The sequence below is a fragment of the Oncorhynchus masou genome, unplaced genomic scaffold (assembly GCF_036934945.1).
Source record: "Oncorhynchus masou masou isolate Uvic2021 unplaced genomic scaffold, UVic_Omas_1.1 unplaced_scaffold_1438, whole genome shotgun sequence".
NCBI classification, from domain to species: domain Eukaryota; kingdom Metazoa; phylum Chordata; class Actinopteri; order Salmoniformes; family Salmonidae; genus Oncorhynchus; species Oncorhynchus masou.
The window spans coordinates 97,759-115,919 of NW_027004346.1; the positions used below are offsets into that span (position 1 = coordinate 97,759).

General features: G+C 42.9%; 1 long non-coding RNA gene across 1 annotated transcript in view; it reads left to right on the plus strand.

Moving 5' to 3' along the window:
* Positions 1-6: 6 nt before the first annotated feature.
* Positions 7-18,161, plus strand: part of LOC135530845 (uncharacterized) — a 38,399-nt gene continuing 20,244 nt past the window's right edge. The window contains exons 1-3 of the long non-coding RNA XR_010453910.1: positions 7-62; positions 2,524-2,568; positions 9,543-9,596. This is a non-coding gene — a long non-coding RNA (uncharacterized LOC135530845). The remainder of the gene's footprint in view (positions 63-2,523; positions 2,569-9,542; positions 9,597-18,161) is intronic.

Genomic DNA, 18,161 nt, shown 5'->3' on the forward strand with positions numbered 1-18,161 from the left:
TCCCTCAGGGTGACCAGGGTGTTTCTGGTTCACCAGGTCTGGATGGTATTCCTGGACAGAAGGTGAGTCAGACTGTTGGCTTGTTTGGACTGTCCATGATCTGTGAGATATAAGGTTTCTGTTTTAAACCACTAAACTGTTATTCTCCCACTACATACAGTGCCTTGCGAAAGTATTCGGCCCCCTTGAACTTTGCGACCTTTTGCCACATGTCAGGCTTCAAACATAAAGATATAAAACTGTATTTTTTTGTGAAGAATCAACAACAAGTGGGACAAAATCATGAAGTGGAACGACATTTATTGGATATTTCAAACTTTTTTAACAAATCAAAAACTGAAAAATTGGGCATGCAAAATTATTCAGCCCTCTTAAGTTTAATACTTTGTAGAGCCACCTTTTGCTGCGATTACAGCTGTCAGTCGCTTGGGGTATGTCTCTATCAGTTTTGCACATCGAGAGACTGAATTTTTTTCCCATTTGGTGGTGGTGTTAGTGGTGATGGTGGGGATGGTGGTGGTTATGGTGTTGGTGTTAGTGGTTATGGTGGTGGTGTTAGTGGTGATGGTGGTGGTGATTACGGTGGTTACGGTGGTGGTGGTTATGGTGGTGGTGGTGATGATGATTACGGTGGTGGTGGTGGTTATGGTGGTGGTGGTGATGATGATTACGGTGCTGGTTATGGTGGTGGTTATGGTGGTGATTACGGTGGTGGTTATGGTGGGGGTGATGGTGATTATTACGGTGGTGGTGGTGGTTATGGTGGTGATGGTGATGATTACGGTGGTGGTGGTTATGGTGGTGGTTATGGTGGTGATTACGGTGGTGGTTATGGTGGGGGTGGTGGTGGTGGTTATGATGGGGGTGATGGTGATAGTGGTGGTGACTCGCTCCTTCTCTCCCCATTGTGTTTCTGTAGTGCAGGGCTCTTCAACCCTCTTCTGTAGGTTTTCTCTCCAACCCCAGTTGTAACTAACTGGATTCAGCATATCAACCAGCTAATTATTAGAATCTAGTCCACTACATAAGGGTTGGAGCAAAAACCTCAAGAAGGGTAGCTCTACAGGAACAGGGTTGGAGCAAAAACCTCAAGAAAGGTAGCTCTCCAGGAACAGGGTTGGAGCAAAAAACCTCAAGAAGGGTAGCTCTACAGGAACAGGGTTGGAGCAAAAACCTCAAGAAGGGTAGCTCTCCAGGAACAGGGTTGGAGTGAACCTACAGGAGGGAGGCTCTACAGGAACAGGGTTGGAGTGAACCTACAGGATGGTAGCTCTACAGGAACAGGGTTGGAGCAAAAACCTCAAGAATGATAGCTCTCCAGGAACAGGGTTGGAGTGACAACCTACAGGATGGTAGCTCTCCAGAAACAGGGTTGGAGTGAAAACTTACAGGAGGGTAGCTCTCCAGGAACAGGGTTGGAGTGAAAACCTACAGGATGGTAGCTCTCCAGGAACAGGGTTGGATTGAAAACCTACAGGATGGTAGCTCTCCAGGAACAGGGTTGGATTGAAAACCTACAGGAGGGTAGCTCTCCAGGAACAGGGTTGGACTGAAAACCTACAGGAGTGTAGCTCTCCAGGAACAGGGTTGGAGTGACAACCTACAGGAGGGTAGCTCTCCAGGAACAGGGTTGGAGTGAAAACCTACAGGATGGTAGCTCTCCAGGAACAGGGTTGGAGTGAAAACCTACAGGATGGTAGCTCTCCAGGAACAGGATTTGCACCCAGGACACGAAGGCATTTACACATAGAGCCATAGTCCCTTAGGAGGGAGATAGGACTTATTGTATATCCTCTCCTCATGTATTTACAGTATTTTATGCCCTCTGATTCACTGTCTCATGTTCCCTCTCAGAACTGCTTCAATACAGGGTCAGAGGAGATTAACAAATCATTCGCTTTTTCATCTCGTAAACACAAGTGAATATCATGCACTTACCCAGAGAAATATTTCTGTGTATGTAAATATGTATTAGTCTTAGAGTTGTGGCTATTCCTTATGCATTCCTTATTGTGGCTATTCCTTATGAATTAGATTTTTTTTAAATTTTTTTTTTTACTAGGCAAGTCAGTTAAGAACAAATTCTTAATTTCAATGACAGCCTAGGGTTAACTAGGGTGGGGTTAACTGCCTGTTCAGGGGCAGAACGTTAGATTTTGTACCTTGTCAGCTCGGGGATTTGAACTTGCAACCTTTCGGTTACTAGTCCAATGCTCTAACCACTAGGCTACACTGCCGCCCCATATGGGACAGAATATGTAGTGTACATGTATATACAGTAAGGTGTGTGGGAAATAGTCCAGCTCTTATTCTTTATAACCTGAAGTGATGTGTAATTCCGTTGTGAAGTTGACTCAAGGCGCTAAACATTGTTGCCGTGTGAACGAAGGCCCATTCAGAGCTGCACTGAACCCTACGGTTCACTGAGACCTCAGTGAAACTACGAAGATACTTCTCCTCGTGGACCAGAAGACCTTCAATGTTTGTTATTTAGCATTTCAAGTTTCAACCTTGTAATTTCAGGGGGAGGCAGGATCAAACGGGTCTAAGGGGATCGATGGAGCAATGGTAAGTACACACACACACGGAAACATACACACACACACATATTACATAATGGTAAATGTCTCTGGTTTCACTCTCTGTCATGTATAAACACCAGTTCATCCAAACGTGCCATGTCCCACTGTAGTGGATACACTGATATTCACATTCCCAGCATGCAGAGTCCCACTGTAGTGGATACACTGATATTCACATTCCCAGCATGCAGAGTCCCACTGTAGTGGATACACTGATATTCACATTCCCAGCATGCAACGTCCCACTGCAGTGGATATACAGATATTCACATTCCCAGCATGCAGAGTCCCACTGTAGTGGATATACTGATATTCACATTCCCAGCATGCAACGTCCCACTGCAGTGGATATACAGATATTCACATTCCCAGCATGCAACGTCCCACTGCAGTGGATATACAGATATTCACATTCCCAGCATGCAACGTCCCACTGCAGTGGATATACTGATATTCACATTCCCAGCATGCAACGTCCCACTGTAGTGGATATACAGATATTCACATTCCCAGCATGCAGAGTCCCACTGTAGTGGATACACTGATATTCACATTCCCAGCATGCAACGTCCCACTGCAGTGGATATACTGATATTCACATTCCCAGCATGCAACGTCCCACTGCAGTGGATACACTGATATTCACATTCCCAGCATGCAGAGTCCCACTGCAGTGGATATACTGATATTCACATTCCCAGCATGCAGAGTCCCACTGCAGTGGATATACAGATATTCACATTCCCAGCATGCAACGTCCCACTGCAGTGGATACACTGATATTCACATTCCCAGCATGCAACGTCCCACTGCAGTGGATACATGGTTATTAATATGTAGCATATGTCTTCTGTTGTAATATATATTTTATTTTAAAGGATTTTCTAGCACAGGTTTTCTAATACATCTCTGAAGGATCTACATTCTTTAGTAGCCCAAGGCCTTTTCCCCTGTAATCTCAAGACAAACACAATAGCTATTGATATTTTACATGCAACCATGACGGTACATGAACAGTGTCTTCTATGATTATCTGGTGATAATGTCGAATGTGGATGGATCTGAACTCTAATAACTTGGTCTCATGTGAAGGACGTGTGTGGAATGTATATAGCAGCTCTCACCTAGTCTCTGCACCTACAGTGAAACAGCATGCGTTCATGCAAGGTTTCAGGGACATTCAACTATAGGCTGCAGGCAGCATGAGTATCACATGGTGGTGTGGGAAACTTCCTCCTCAGCCTGAACTGTCCCCACCTGCGTCAGCAAATAACTAGCTTTTTTCGTTTGGCACCGACTGGTAAGTTGGTTCAGGAGGGCGGTCACATGTGCTAGCAAGGCAGAGGTTCTGGGTTCGAGCATCAGTGTGAGCCAAATCAGGAGGAAGTGGTACTCTCTCAGCAAGCAGCGTGACGTCCTTTAGAGATGCGTTGATGCAAGGGTTCAGGGAAATACTCAGGAATGCTGCATTATGTTGGGCTGGTCACAGAGGAGTGAGCTACAGCACAAACAGGTCTGGGACCAGAATAGAATTGTGTAGCATTTGCATAATTTGTTCTTTCATAATGGTGGTGTGACTTAATGGGCCAAAGGCTAGATGTGTTTAGAATAAATATCGTGAAAAGACTTCAGTAGACTATGAAATTACAGGAAAACAAAGCTATGCTTTCAGGGAAATGGTCTGTATTTTGTGGCTTTTGCATAATCAGTTCTTCGTAATGGCGGTGTGGCTCCGCTAAGTATTGGGCTGAGCAGATGGACAGTTTAAAATGGCATAATGAAAGCGCCTCTTTTCATCACCATATCCTCTCTGATTAGGCCAATGGACTGAGGGAGAAATCTGTCCCTCTGGCACAGTGTACAATACACTGACTGGCCTGCTCAATACAACATACAGGGACTGGCTGCCTGCTCAGTACGACATACATGACTGGGCTGTCTGCTCAATACAACATACAGGGACTGGCTGCCTGCTCAGTACGACATACATGACTGGGCTGTCTGCTCAGTACAACATACAGGGACTGGGCTGCCTGCTCAGTACAACATACAGGGACTGGGCTGCCTGCTCAATACAACATACAGGGACTGGGCTGCCTGCTCAGTACAACATACAGGGACTGGGCTGCCTGCTCAATACAACATACAGGGACTGGGCTGTCTGCTCAGTACAACATACAGGGACTGGGCTGCCTGCTCAGTACAACATACAGGGACTGGGCTGCCTGCTCAATACAACATACAGGGACTGGCTGCCTGCTCAATACAACATACAGGGACTGGCTGCCTGCTCAGTACGACATACATGACTGGGCTGCCTGCTCAATACAACATACAGGGACTGGCTGCCTGCTCAGTACGACATACAGGGACTGGGCTGCCTGCTCAATACAACATACAGGGACTGGGCTGCCTGCTCAGTATGACATACATGACTGGGCTGCCTGCTCAGTACAAAATACAGGGACTGGGCTGCCTGCTCAGTACAACATACAGGGACTGGGCTGCCTGCTCAATACAACATACAGGGACTGGCTGCCTGCTCAATACAACATACAGGGACTGGGCTGCCTGCTCAATACAACATACAGGGACTGAGCTGCCTGCTCAGTACAACATACAGGTACTGAGCTGCCTGCTCAGTACAACATACAGGTACTGGGCTGCCTGCTCAGTACGACATACAGGGACTGGGCTGCCTGCTCAATACGACATACAGGGACTGGGCTGCCTGCTCAGTACGACATACAGGGACTGGGCTGCCTGCTCAGTACGACATACAGGGACTGGGCTGCCTGCTCAGTACGACATACAGGGACTGGGCTGCCTGCTCAGTACGACATACAGGGACTGGGCTGCCTGCTCAGTACGACATACAGGGACTGGGCTGCCTGCTCAGTACGACATACAGGGACTGGGCTGCCTGCTCAGTACGACATACAGGGACTGGGCTGCCTGCTCAGTACGACATACAGGGACTGGGCTGCCTGCTCAGTACGACATACAGGGACGCTGGGCTGCCTGCTCAGTACGACATACAGGGACTGGGCTGCCTGCTCAGTACGACATACAGGGACTGGGCTGCCTGCTCAGTACGACATACAGGGACTGGGCTGCCTGCTCAGTACGACATACAGGGACTGCTACTGAATAGCAATACACAGGGAAACAGAGCAGACACTATACTAAACAGTCACTGTTAAGGCTGTTGAGATTACACTGAGATAACCAGTTCTGTGGATAATATCCAATGGGTCGAATGAACGAGTTGTTGAACAAACAACTTTAAAAGGCTTTATCGAGCACTCATAGGGTCTTCATAAGCTTTACATACTGTAGCTAGTTTGTAAACATATGGATGTTTACAGAGTGCCTCACTGTGTAGCAGAGCTGGCATAGGATGCTAGGTGATGTACTCTAGAGGAGAATGCCACAGCTTATATAGGCTTCTTAGTGCATTCATTATGAAGCATGACATACTGTAGAGGGGATACCTCGGGGGAACTTAGTTCCTGACCTTCAGGACATCTAGTTGGCCACACAGACTGGGTTGGTTCATCTGTGGGCTGACCTCAACACAACAGCTCATTGGTCACACAGACTGGGTCGGTTCCTCTGTGGGATGACCTCAACACAACACCTCATTGGTCACACAGACTGGGTTGGTTCCTCTGTGGGATGACCTCAACACAACAGCTCATTGGTCACACAGACTGGGTTGGTTCCTCTGTGGGATGACCTCAACACAACAGCTCATTGGTCACACAGACTGGGTTGGTTCCGCTGTTAAAAATGAACAGGGTGTGACAGAGTAGGATTACTGAACTCTAAACTCATTGGGTTGGTTTCCCAGAAACAACCTAGTCCTCATAGGGTTGGTTTCCCAGACACAACCTAGTCCTCATAGGGTTGGTTTCCCAGACACAGACACAACCTAGTCCTCATAGGGTTGGTTTCACAGACACAGACAGAACCTAGTCCTCATAGGGTTGGTTTTCCAGACACAAACACAACCTAGTTCTCATAGGGTTGGTTTCCCAGACACAAACACAACCTAGTCCTCATAGGGTTGGTTTCCCAGATACAGACACAGCCTTGTCCTCATAGGGTTGGTTTCCCAGACACAGACACAACCTAGTCCTCATAGGGTTGGTTTCCCAGATACAGACACAGCCTAGTCCTCATAGGGTTGGTTTCCCAGACACAACCTAGTCCTCATAGGGTTGGTTTCCCAGACACAGACACAACCTAGTCCTCATAGGGTTGGTTTCCCAGACACAGCCTAGTCCTCATAGGGTTGGTTTCCCAGACACAGCCTAGTCCTCATAGGGTTGGTTTCCCAGACACAGACACAACCTTGTCCTCATAGGGTTGGTTTCTCAGACACAGACACAACCTAGTCCTCATAGGGTTGGTTTCCCAGATACAGACACAGCCTAGTCCTCATAGGGTTGGTTTCCCAGACACAACCTAGTCCTCATAGGGTTGGTTTCCCAGACACAACCTAGTCCTCATAGGGTTGGTTTCCCAGACACAGACACAACCTAGTTCTCATAGGGTTGGTTTCCCAGACACAGACACAACCTAGTTCTCATAGGGTTGGTTTCCCAGACACAACCTAGTCCTCATAGGGTTGGTTTCCCAGACACAGACACAACCTAGTTCTCATAGGGTTGGTTTCCCAGACACAACCTAGTCCTCATAGGGTTGGTTTCCCAGATACAGACACAGCCTAGTCCTCATAGGGTTGGTTTCCCAGACACAGACACAACCTAGTCCTCATAGGGTTGGTTTCACAGATACAGACACAGCCTAGTCCTCATGGTGTTGGTTTCCCAGATACAGACACAACCTAGTCCTCATAGGGTTGGTTTCCCAGACATAGACACAACCTAGTCCTCATAGGGTTGGTTTCCCAGACATAGACACAGCCTAGTCCTCATAGGGTTGGTTTCCCAGACACAGACACAACCTAGTCCTCATAGGGTTGGTTTCCCAGACATAGACACAGCCTAGTCCTCATAGGGTTGGTTTCCCAGACATAGACACAGCCTAGTCCTCATAGGGTTGGTTTCAGAGACAGACACAACCTAGTCCTCATAGGGTTGGTTTCCCAGACATAGACACAGCCTAGTCCTCATAGGGTTGGTTTCCCAGATGCAGACACAACCTAGTCCTCATAGGGTTGGTTTCCCAGACATAGACACAGCCTAGTCCTCATAGGGTTGGTTTCACAGACACAGACACAACCTAGTCCTCATAGGGTTGGTTTCCCAGACATAGACACAGCCTAGTCCTCATAGGGTTGGTTTCACAGACACAGACACAACCTAGTTCTCATAGGGTTGGTTTCCCAGACATAGACACAACCTAGTCCTCATAGGGTTGGTTTCCCAGACATAGACACAACCTAGTCCTCATAGGGTTGGTTTCACAGACACAGACACAACCTAATCCTCATAGGGCCGGTTTCCCAGAGACAGACACAACCTAGTCCTCGTGAAGATTCTCCATTGAGCATGTTCTTTAGTCCAGGATCCGGCTTAATCTGTGTCCAGGAAACCTGCCTTTTAAACGGATCAGTCTGACATTACTGGACTATTCTGGAATTACTGGACTGTCTCAAAGACGGAATAGATTCAATGTTTATTATGCAGAGTGGAAAACTAACGCTAACATCTTACTTAAAGCCTGCAGCTATAATGCTTTATGTCTTATGATGTGGCTCACAGTATGCTATTTCTCTCTAGGACATTTTCAACATTGTAACACATCATACCTGCATGCAATGGCAAGTGTTGCCCTGTTTATTCAACAGCTTGATAATCGTTGTTGTTTGAAAAGGCATATTATCAACATGTTTGTTTCAAGTAATACAGTTTATTGTCCATATAAAGTTGTTGAGATTTGTATGAAACAGGTGGAAATGGAGCATTGTTACGATGCCTGTTTATTCAGCAACGTTTGGATGTCACTTTCTATACTGAATGTATTTCAAATGATGGTGACTGCCAAGAGAGAAGCTTCATCATAACACTGCTGCCTGCTTCTTCCTGGTTAATGACATGATTTGGTTATGCAGCTGTGTGATAGTGTCTTCTCTATCAACCTGGACGATGAACACTCACACACACACACACACACACACACACACACACACACACACACACACACACACACCAACGATGAACACATAAATCTATTACAATCACGATGTGAAACAAGGGTGTGCACTGTCAGATAATTAGGTCCATCAGAAACACTTCATTATCACACACACACACACACACACACACACACACAAATACACACACACACACACACACACAGACACACACACACACACACCCCTGGCCCCATAATTTATTTATAATGTCGACATAGTCCTAATTTGTTTACTACCAGGACTCCACATTCAGACAGATATTTCATGGAAACAAATAAACAGGATAATTTCAGAATTTGTTTTAGCCTGTTGCCTTCGAGTGGGTTATTTAATATACTTGGGAGTGAAACAGAGAGCAGACGACTGGAAGATGTCAACGAGTTCTTGTCTGTTCGGTGAACTTTAGCACTGTTTAGTTGAATGTCTCTGTAGAGGACACATCACTTGGATAAATAAACCGCTGAAGATGAGACCTTTGCTACAACATGAAGACAGACCGGTCATATCAGGTCTCATCTTTCAGGATCGGAATCAGGATTTAGATTTAGGTTTGGAGACATAAACTGTGTTTATAGATGAAGTTGACATTTTGATGCTTGTGACCAGTCTGCCTTGTAAGAGGCCCTGGCAGTAAGAGCATCAATGATTGGATAAACCACCTTGGAACAGTATCCTGAGGAGACTTCAGACCTTTCAAAACAACATGTTGTTACTGCACATCTGTACTTATAATGCATGGAAATGATGGCGTGCTTGTGTAGGACCTGAGTTTCAACTTGCTCTTTCCTCTGCAGGGTGAGAAGGGACCAGCTGGGGAGCCTGGTGCAGAGGGGAAACCTAGGATAAATGTAAGATACTGTTTTGAATCCCAGTCTGTTTATTCATCTGCATCATTCATTATTAACATTATAAACATAGTCAGTTGCCCTAAATAAATGTAAGGTCCTATCTTTGCTATTTTACTATCGTATGCTGTTTATTCGTTTGCATCGTTAATAATAAAAACAGTGGCCTAAATAAATGTGCAGGTTAATTTAGGTTGGAAGGGGCTCAGCCAGGTTAATTTAGGTTGGAAGGGGCTCAGCCAGGTTAATTCAGTTTGGCCTATTTACTTGTTTTTAGAACATTCTCTTGCCTGTCCCCTCTGTTCCCTCCCCGTCCGTGCTAATATTAGATTAAAGTTGTTATTTAAAGCATGTGATATTTAAGGGTAAAGGGGACACCTGAGAAGACAGAATGTCTTGTATGCTTGACTGCCATGTGAGCGAGTATCGTTTTTCTGATACGGGAACTAACTACGGGGCTCAGTGGAAGACTACAGCCATGTAACCGTGCCCTAAGCAATCCACGTTCCACATGTACATGTCCTCAGCTTGTACAGTCATAGACGTATCAGGTGACAGAGAAAGAAACGTCTGGTGGCTCTGTAAAGATGATGACTGCAGCTCTATATCATCCCATCTGTTGTTTTCATGTGTTGAAGTATTAAATATAACCTTTGCAATAAGGTACGCTTCCTCTGAGTGTTGCTCTACTGTAAAATCTGAGATTTACACTTACAGTCAGTGATATCAAGTGTCAATTAGGACGTTTCCCTCTAGACTTTCTCACTGTGGTCAGCCTTTCGGTGAGGTTTCTGGAACTCAGTGGGTAGAGCATGGTGATTGTAATGTCAGGATTGTGGGTTTGATTCCCGGGGCCACCCCATACAAAAACATGTCTGCAGGTAATGACTGTAAATCGCTTTGGATTAAAGCTTCTGCTAAATGTTAAGTCTACATCTGAACACTAATGATCAGGTTGTTTTCCTATCGACGTTCACACAAGGATCAGCCTCACAACCTAAGGCTATGGGTGATGTTCAGCTATGGCGGTGAATCGCTGAGCCAATGGAAACACTGGAAAAAGCATTTTCTGCAGTAACCTCTGTGGTATTCGTTGGGCCTGGCCACTCTAGGTATCTGTTACCCTTACGGGATCTGGTTCCAGCGCAGCTTTGAAGGCAGTTCCCACTCACATGACACAAATCGCATACCTAAACGGCAACCTATTCCCTATGTAGTGCACTACTTTTGACCAGGGCCAGTAGGGTTGACCAGGGCCCATAGGGCTCTAGTCAAAGTAGGGCACTATGTGGGGAACAGGGTGCCATTAGGAACGCAGACACAACAGACAAGACAAACCCCTTACTGTAACTCTAACGGTGCATCTCTTAGTCTCTCCACACATGACAAAACTTCACCCTTCTTGTCTAAAGTAAAGTGCCATTACCGCCAGCCAGGCAGCCACTCTGGTTAGAAAGTGGCAGAGTCTGCACCATAAATGGGACCCTATTCCCTATGTAGTGCACTACTTTAGACCAGAGCACAATAAAGCGAATAGGGTGCCATTTGGGACTCAGGCAGCAAGTAAGTAAACATAATTAGTCTGCTGTCTTGAGAAATTCCCCTGCTACTCTCTCTCTCTCTCTCTCTCTCTCTCCTCTGCTGCTCTCTCTCTCTGTCTCTCACTCTCTCCCCCTCTCTCTCTCTCTCTCTCTCCCCTACTCTCTCTCTAGCCCCACTTCTCCCTCCCCACAATCTCCCTCACTCTCCCCTCCCTTCTTCCATCCCCCTCTGTCTCTCTCTCCCCCTCCCCTCTGTTTATTTGCTAGCTGAAGCGGTAGATGTAGAGTGTGTACTGGGGAGCTGCCAGATTGTGTTGTTGTGGCCTGGGCGCTGTCGGAGCGAGGGAGGCGCAGTGCTGTGTGTGTGTTGTGGCCTGGGCGCTGTCGGAGCGAGGAAAGCACAGGGCTGTGTGTGTGTTGTGGCCTGGGCACTGTCAGAGCGAGGGAGGCGCAGTGCTGTGTGTGTGTTGTGGCCTGGGTGCTGTCAGAGCGAGGGAGGCGCAGTGCTGTGTGTGTGTTGTGGCCTGGGCGCTGTCGGAGCGAGGGAGGCGCAGTGCCACGTGTGTGGGTGTATGTAGGTGTGTGCGTGTGTGTGTTGTAGCCCGGGCGCTGTCGGAGCGAAGGAGTCACAGTGTCATGTGTGTAGGTATGTGTGTGTAGGTATGTGTGTGTAGGTATGTGTGTGTAGGTATATGTGTGTAGGTATTGTGGCCTGGGCGCTGTGGGAGCGAGGAAGGCACAGTGCCACGTGTGTGGGTGTGTGTAGGTATGTGTGTGTGGGTATTGTGGCCTGGGCGCTGTCTGAGCGAGGGAGGCACAGCGCCGTGTGTAATTAGCAAGGCTAGCGTACACAGCTCCCTGTAGTGTCTCACACTGTGCTGCTGCTGGAGAGACAGAGAGGAGAGAGACTGAGCAGAGTAGACCTGGGTTCAAATACTACTTGAAATCATTTCAAATACTAGGCATTGACTTTGCCTGGTGATATGTAACCAATGTAACCAACTGTAAACCCTAAAGTCAGCGCTAGAGTCAGCGCTAGAGTCAGCGCTAGAGTCAGCACTAGAGTCAGCACTAGAGTCAGTGCTAGTGCGAAGACTCAAAGCCTCCCATCCCTCCCTGCCTGCCTGTCACAAGGCCCAAGAGCACTGAGCAGAGGCTAACAAGAATTGTCTCTCCGTCTCCCTCTCTCTCTCTCCTCCTATCTAGATATGTGGTCTGAGCCCCAGCCTCTAAGCAAGGAGGCAGAGATATCATGGTCTTTACTGGTCTGATCTTAGGGAGACAGGACAGGGAAGGAAAAAGGTCCAGCCTCCGCCTCTCTCTTCTCCGATCCCTCTCTGCATCTCTTTCTAACTGGGTTACTCTGAGGGAGACGGGCCAGAGGAGGGAAGAGAGGGAATCAGAGGAAAATTAAGGGAGAGTAAAAGGGAGGAAAAGGTTCACTCTCTCCCTAAAGACATCATTATCTTCAGCAGACAGCAGAGAGGGAGAGAGGGGACCTTTCTCTAAAGATCAACAACATACATCATTTAGAAGTGGCCTCAGTGTCAGCCCACTCACTACCTTCTCTATTTTGTTCCTTCATACCACCACAGTGTTAAGCAGCAGACCTGGGTTCAAATACTATTTGAAATCTTTAAAACAATTTATAAGTTTGCTCTAACCTGTCTGGAGTGCCAGAGGGCGGTGTTTGCAGTTTTGAGACTATCCTACTGGTCCAGTAAGACAGGCAAGCTCAATCAAGCCCAGATAAAGTATGATTCAAATAGTTTTTGAACCCGGGTCTTACAGGTGGTGAACTGTGGCAGGATGGATCTATACAGTAGGTTGAATACAGCGAGTTAAAACATGTAGGAGGATATTTGGACAGTGGAATCAGAACAAATGTAAATACCTATTCAGAATGTTTTTTCTCATTCTGAACCCTTAACATTTGTGCAATAATTGAGTGAGTATTGTACTCGGTCCAGATGTCTGCATTTGCTGAAGAGGTACCATTAGCTGATGCCATGACGACAGCTAGTCTTCCAGGGGTCCACTGGCTTTAGTGGGTGTATGAAACTTCTCCCTAGAAATAAATAATTTAAATAACCAGGGCTATCCCATCCAGTGGAAATGGGGCTTTTAAATCCAGGATGTATCACAACCGGCCATGATTGTGAGTCCCACAGGGCGGCGCACAACTGGCCCAGCGTCGTCCGGGTTTGGCCGGTGTAGGCCGTAATTGCAAGTAAGCATTTGTTTTTAACTAACTTGCCTAGTTAAAAAAAGTTTTTTTTTTTTTTTTTAAATGTCCCTCACAGTGCATGGTTCTAGTCTGTTACCACACAGTTTAATTCACTTCAAACTAAACACATTCTGTTCAATCCATGGTCAGATCAGGTACTGTGATGAGAAAAATCCCTTGACACACCATATGGTGTTGATAACCTGGTTTATGGTCTAGATTATTTGAATGGTTTATGAGATCAGTACATGATCAAGTGTCGAAATGTTTTCTACCTTAACTATTAACCTATAGAATACCGTAACTATAAACCTATTGTCACGATCGTTATAAGGAGTGGACCAAGATGCAGTGTGGTATGTTTCCATCCTTTTATTGGGAAGAGAAACTCAAAGAACAAAAACAATAAAGCGAAAAAAAGAAAGAAAGAAAGGTGAAGCTCAAAGTACTGCTTGCAGGCAACTATACCTAGACTTGATCCCACAAAGCACAAAGGGGGAAATGGCAGCCTAAATATGATCACCAAACAGAGACAACCTTAAACAGCTGCCTCTGATTGGGAACCATACAAGGCCAACATAGAAATATAATCACCTAGATGCCCACCCTAGTCACACCCCAACCTAACCAACATAGAGAATAAAAATCTCTCTATGTTCAGGGCGTGACACCTATAGAATACCACTATAACTATAAACCTCTAGAATACCACCATCACTATTAACCTATAGAATACCACCATCACTATAAACCTATAGAATACCACTATAAACCTATAGAATACCACCATCACTGTTAACCTATAGAATACCACCATCACTATTAACCTATAGAATACCACCATCGCTATAAGCCTATAGAATACCACTATAACGCTAAACCTATGAATACCACCATAACTATACACCTATAGAATACCACTATAAACCTATAGAATACCACCATCACTATTAACCTGTAGAATATCACCATCACTATAAATCTATAGAATACCACTAAAAACCTATAGAATACCACTATAAACCTATAGAAAACCACTATAAACCTATAGGATACCACCATCACTATTAACCTATAGAATACCACCATAACTATAGACCTATATAATACCTATAGAATACCACTATAAACCTATAGAATACCAGTATAAACCTATAGAATACAACCATCACTATTAACCTATAGAATACCACCATAACTATACACCGATAGAATACCACTATAAACCTATATAATATCACCATCACTATTAACCTATAGAATACCACGATAAACCTATAGAATAACACCATCACTATAAACCTATAGAATACCACTATAAACATATAGACAACCACTATAAACCTATAGAATACCACCATCACTATTAACCTATAGAATGCCACCATAACTATAAACCTATAGAATACCTTAGAATACCACTATAAACCTATGGAATGCCCCCATCACTATTAACCTATAGAATACCATTATAAACCTATAGAATACCACCATCACTATTAACCTATAGAATACCACAATAACTATACACCTATAGAATACTACTATGAACCTATAGAATACCACTATAAACCTATAGAATACCACCATAACTATAAACCTATAGAATACCTATAGAATACCACTATAAACCTATAGAATACCACCATAACTATAAACCTATAGAATACCACCATAACTATAAACCTATAGAATACCTATAAAATACCACTATAAACCTATAGAATACCACTATAAACCTATAGAATACCACCTAAACTATACACCTATAGAATGCCACTATAAACCTATAGAATACCACTATAAACCTATAGAATACCACCATCACTATTAACCTATAGAATACCACTATAAACCTATAGAATACCACCATAACTATACACCAATAGAATACCACTATAAACCTATATAATATCACCATCAATATTAACCTATAGAATACCACGATAAACCTATAGAATACCACCATCAATATGAACCTATAGAATACCACTATAAACATATAGACAACCACTATAAACCTATAGAATACCAACATCACTATTAACCTATAGAATGCCACCATAACTATAAACCTATAGAATACCATAGAATACCACTATAAACCTATAGAATGCCTCCATCACTATTAACCTATAGAATACCATTATAAACCTATAGAATAACACCATCACTATTAACCTATAGAATACCACAATAACTATACACCTATACAATACTACTATGAACCTATAGAATACCACTATAAACCTATAGAATACCACCATAACTATAAACCTATAGAATACCTATAGAATACCACTATAAACCTATAGAATACCAGTATAAACCTATAGAATACAACCATCACTATTAACCTATAGAATACCACCATAACTATACACCGATAGAATACCACTATAAACCTATATAATATCACCATCACTATTAACCTATAGAATACCACGATAAACCTATAGAATACCACCATCACTATGAACCTATAGAATACCACTATAAACATATAGACAACCACTATAAACCTATAGAATACCACCATCACTATTAACCTATAGAATGCCACCATAACTATAAACCTATAGAATACCTTAGAATACCACTATAAACCTATGGAATGCCCCCATCACTATTAACCTATAGAATACCATTATAAACCTATAGAATACCACCATCACTATTAACCTATAGAATACCACAATAACTATACACCTATAGAATACTACTATGAACCTATAGAATACCACTATAAACCTATAGAATACCACCATAACTATAAACCTATAGAATACCTATAGAATACCACTATAAACCTATAGAATACCACCATAACTATAAACCTATAGAATACCACCATAACTATAAACCTATAGAATACCTATAAAATACCACTATAAACCTATAGAATACCACTATAAACCTATAGAATACCACCTAAACTATACACCTATAGAATGCCACTATAAACCTATAGAATACCACTATAAACCTATAGAATACCACCATCACTATTAACCTATAGAATACCACTATAAACCTATAGAATACCACCATAACTATACACCAATAGAATACCACTATAAACCTATATAATATCACCATCAATATTAACCTATAGAATACCACGATAAACCTATAGAAAACCACCATCACTATGAACCTATAGAATACCACTATAAACATATAGACAACCACTATAAACCTATAGAATACCAACATCACTATTAACCTATAGAATGCCACCATAACTATAAACCTATAGAATACCATAGAATACCACTATAAACCTATAGAATGCCTCCATCACTATTAACCTATAGAATACCATTATAAACCTATAGAATACCACCATCACTATTAACCTATAGAATACCACAATAACTATACACCTATACAATACTACTATGAACCTATAGAATACCACTATAAACCTATAGAATACCACCATAACTATAAACCTATAGAATACCTATAGAATACCACTATAAACCTATAGAATACCACCATAACTATTAACCTATAGAATACCACTATAAACCTATAGAATACCACCTAAACTATACACCTATAGAATACCACTATAAACCTATAGAATACCACTACAAACCTATAGAATACCACCATAACAATACACCTATAGAATACCACCATCACTATTAACCTATAGAATACCACTATAAACCTACAGAATACCACCATCACTATTAACCTATAGAATACCACCATAGCTATACACCTATAGAATACCACTGTAAACCTATAGAATACCACTATAAACCTATAGAATACCACCATCACTTTTAAGCTATAGAATACCACCATCACTATAAACCTATAGCATACCACTATAAACCTATGGAATACCACTATAAACCTATAGAATACCACCATCACTATAAACCTATATAATACCACTATAAACCCATAGAATACCTCTATAAATCTATAGAATACCACCATAACTATACACCTATAGAATACCACTATAAACCTATAGAATACCACCATCACTATTAACCTATACAACACCACTATAAACGTATAGAATACCACTATAAACCTATAGAATACCACTATAACTATAAACCCATAGAATACCACTATAACTATAAACCTATATAATACCACTATAACTATAAACCTATAGAATACCACTATAACTATAAACCTATAGAATACCACTATAAACCTGTAGAATACCACTATAACTATATACCTATAGAACCACTATAACTATAAACCTGTAGATTACAACTATAAACCTATAGAATACCACAATAAACCTATAGAATACCACTATAAACCTATAGAATGCCACTATAAACCTATAGAATGCCACTATAAACCTATAGAATATCACTATAAACCTATAGAATATCACTATAAACCTATAGAATGCCACTATAAACCTATAGAATGCCACTATAAACCTATAGAATGCAACTATAAACCTATAGAATACCACTATAAACCTATAGAATACCACTATAAACCTATAGAATACCACCATCACTATTAACCTATAGAATACCACTATAAACCTACAGAATACCACCATCACTATTAACCTATAGAATACCACCATAGCTATACACCTATAGAATACCACTGTAAACCTATAGAATACCACTATAAACCTATAGAATACCACCATCACTTTTAAGCTATAGAATACCACCATCACTATAAACCTATAGCATACCACTATAAACCTATGGAATACCACTATAAACCTATAGAATACCACCATCACTATAAACCTATATAATACCACTATAAACCCATAGAATACCTCTATAAATC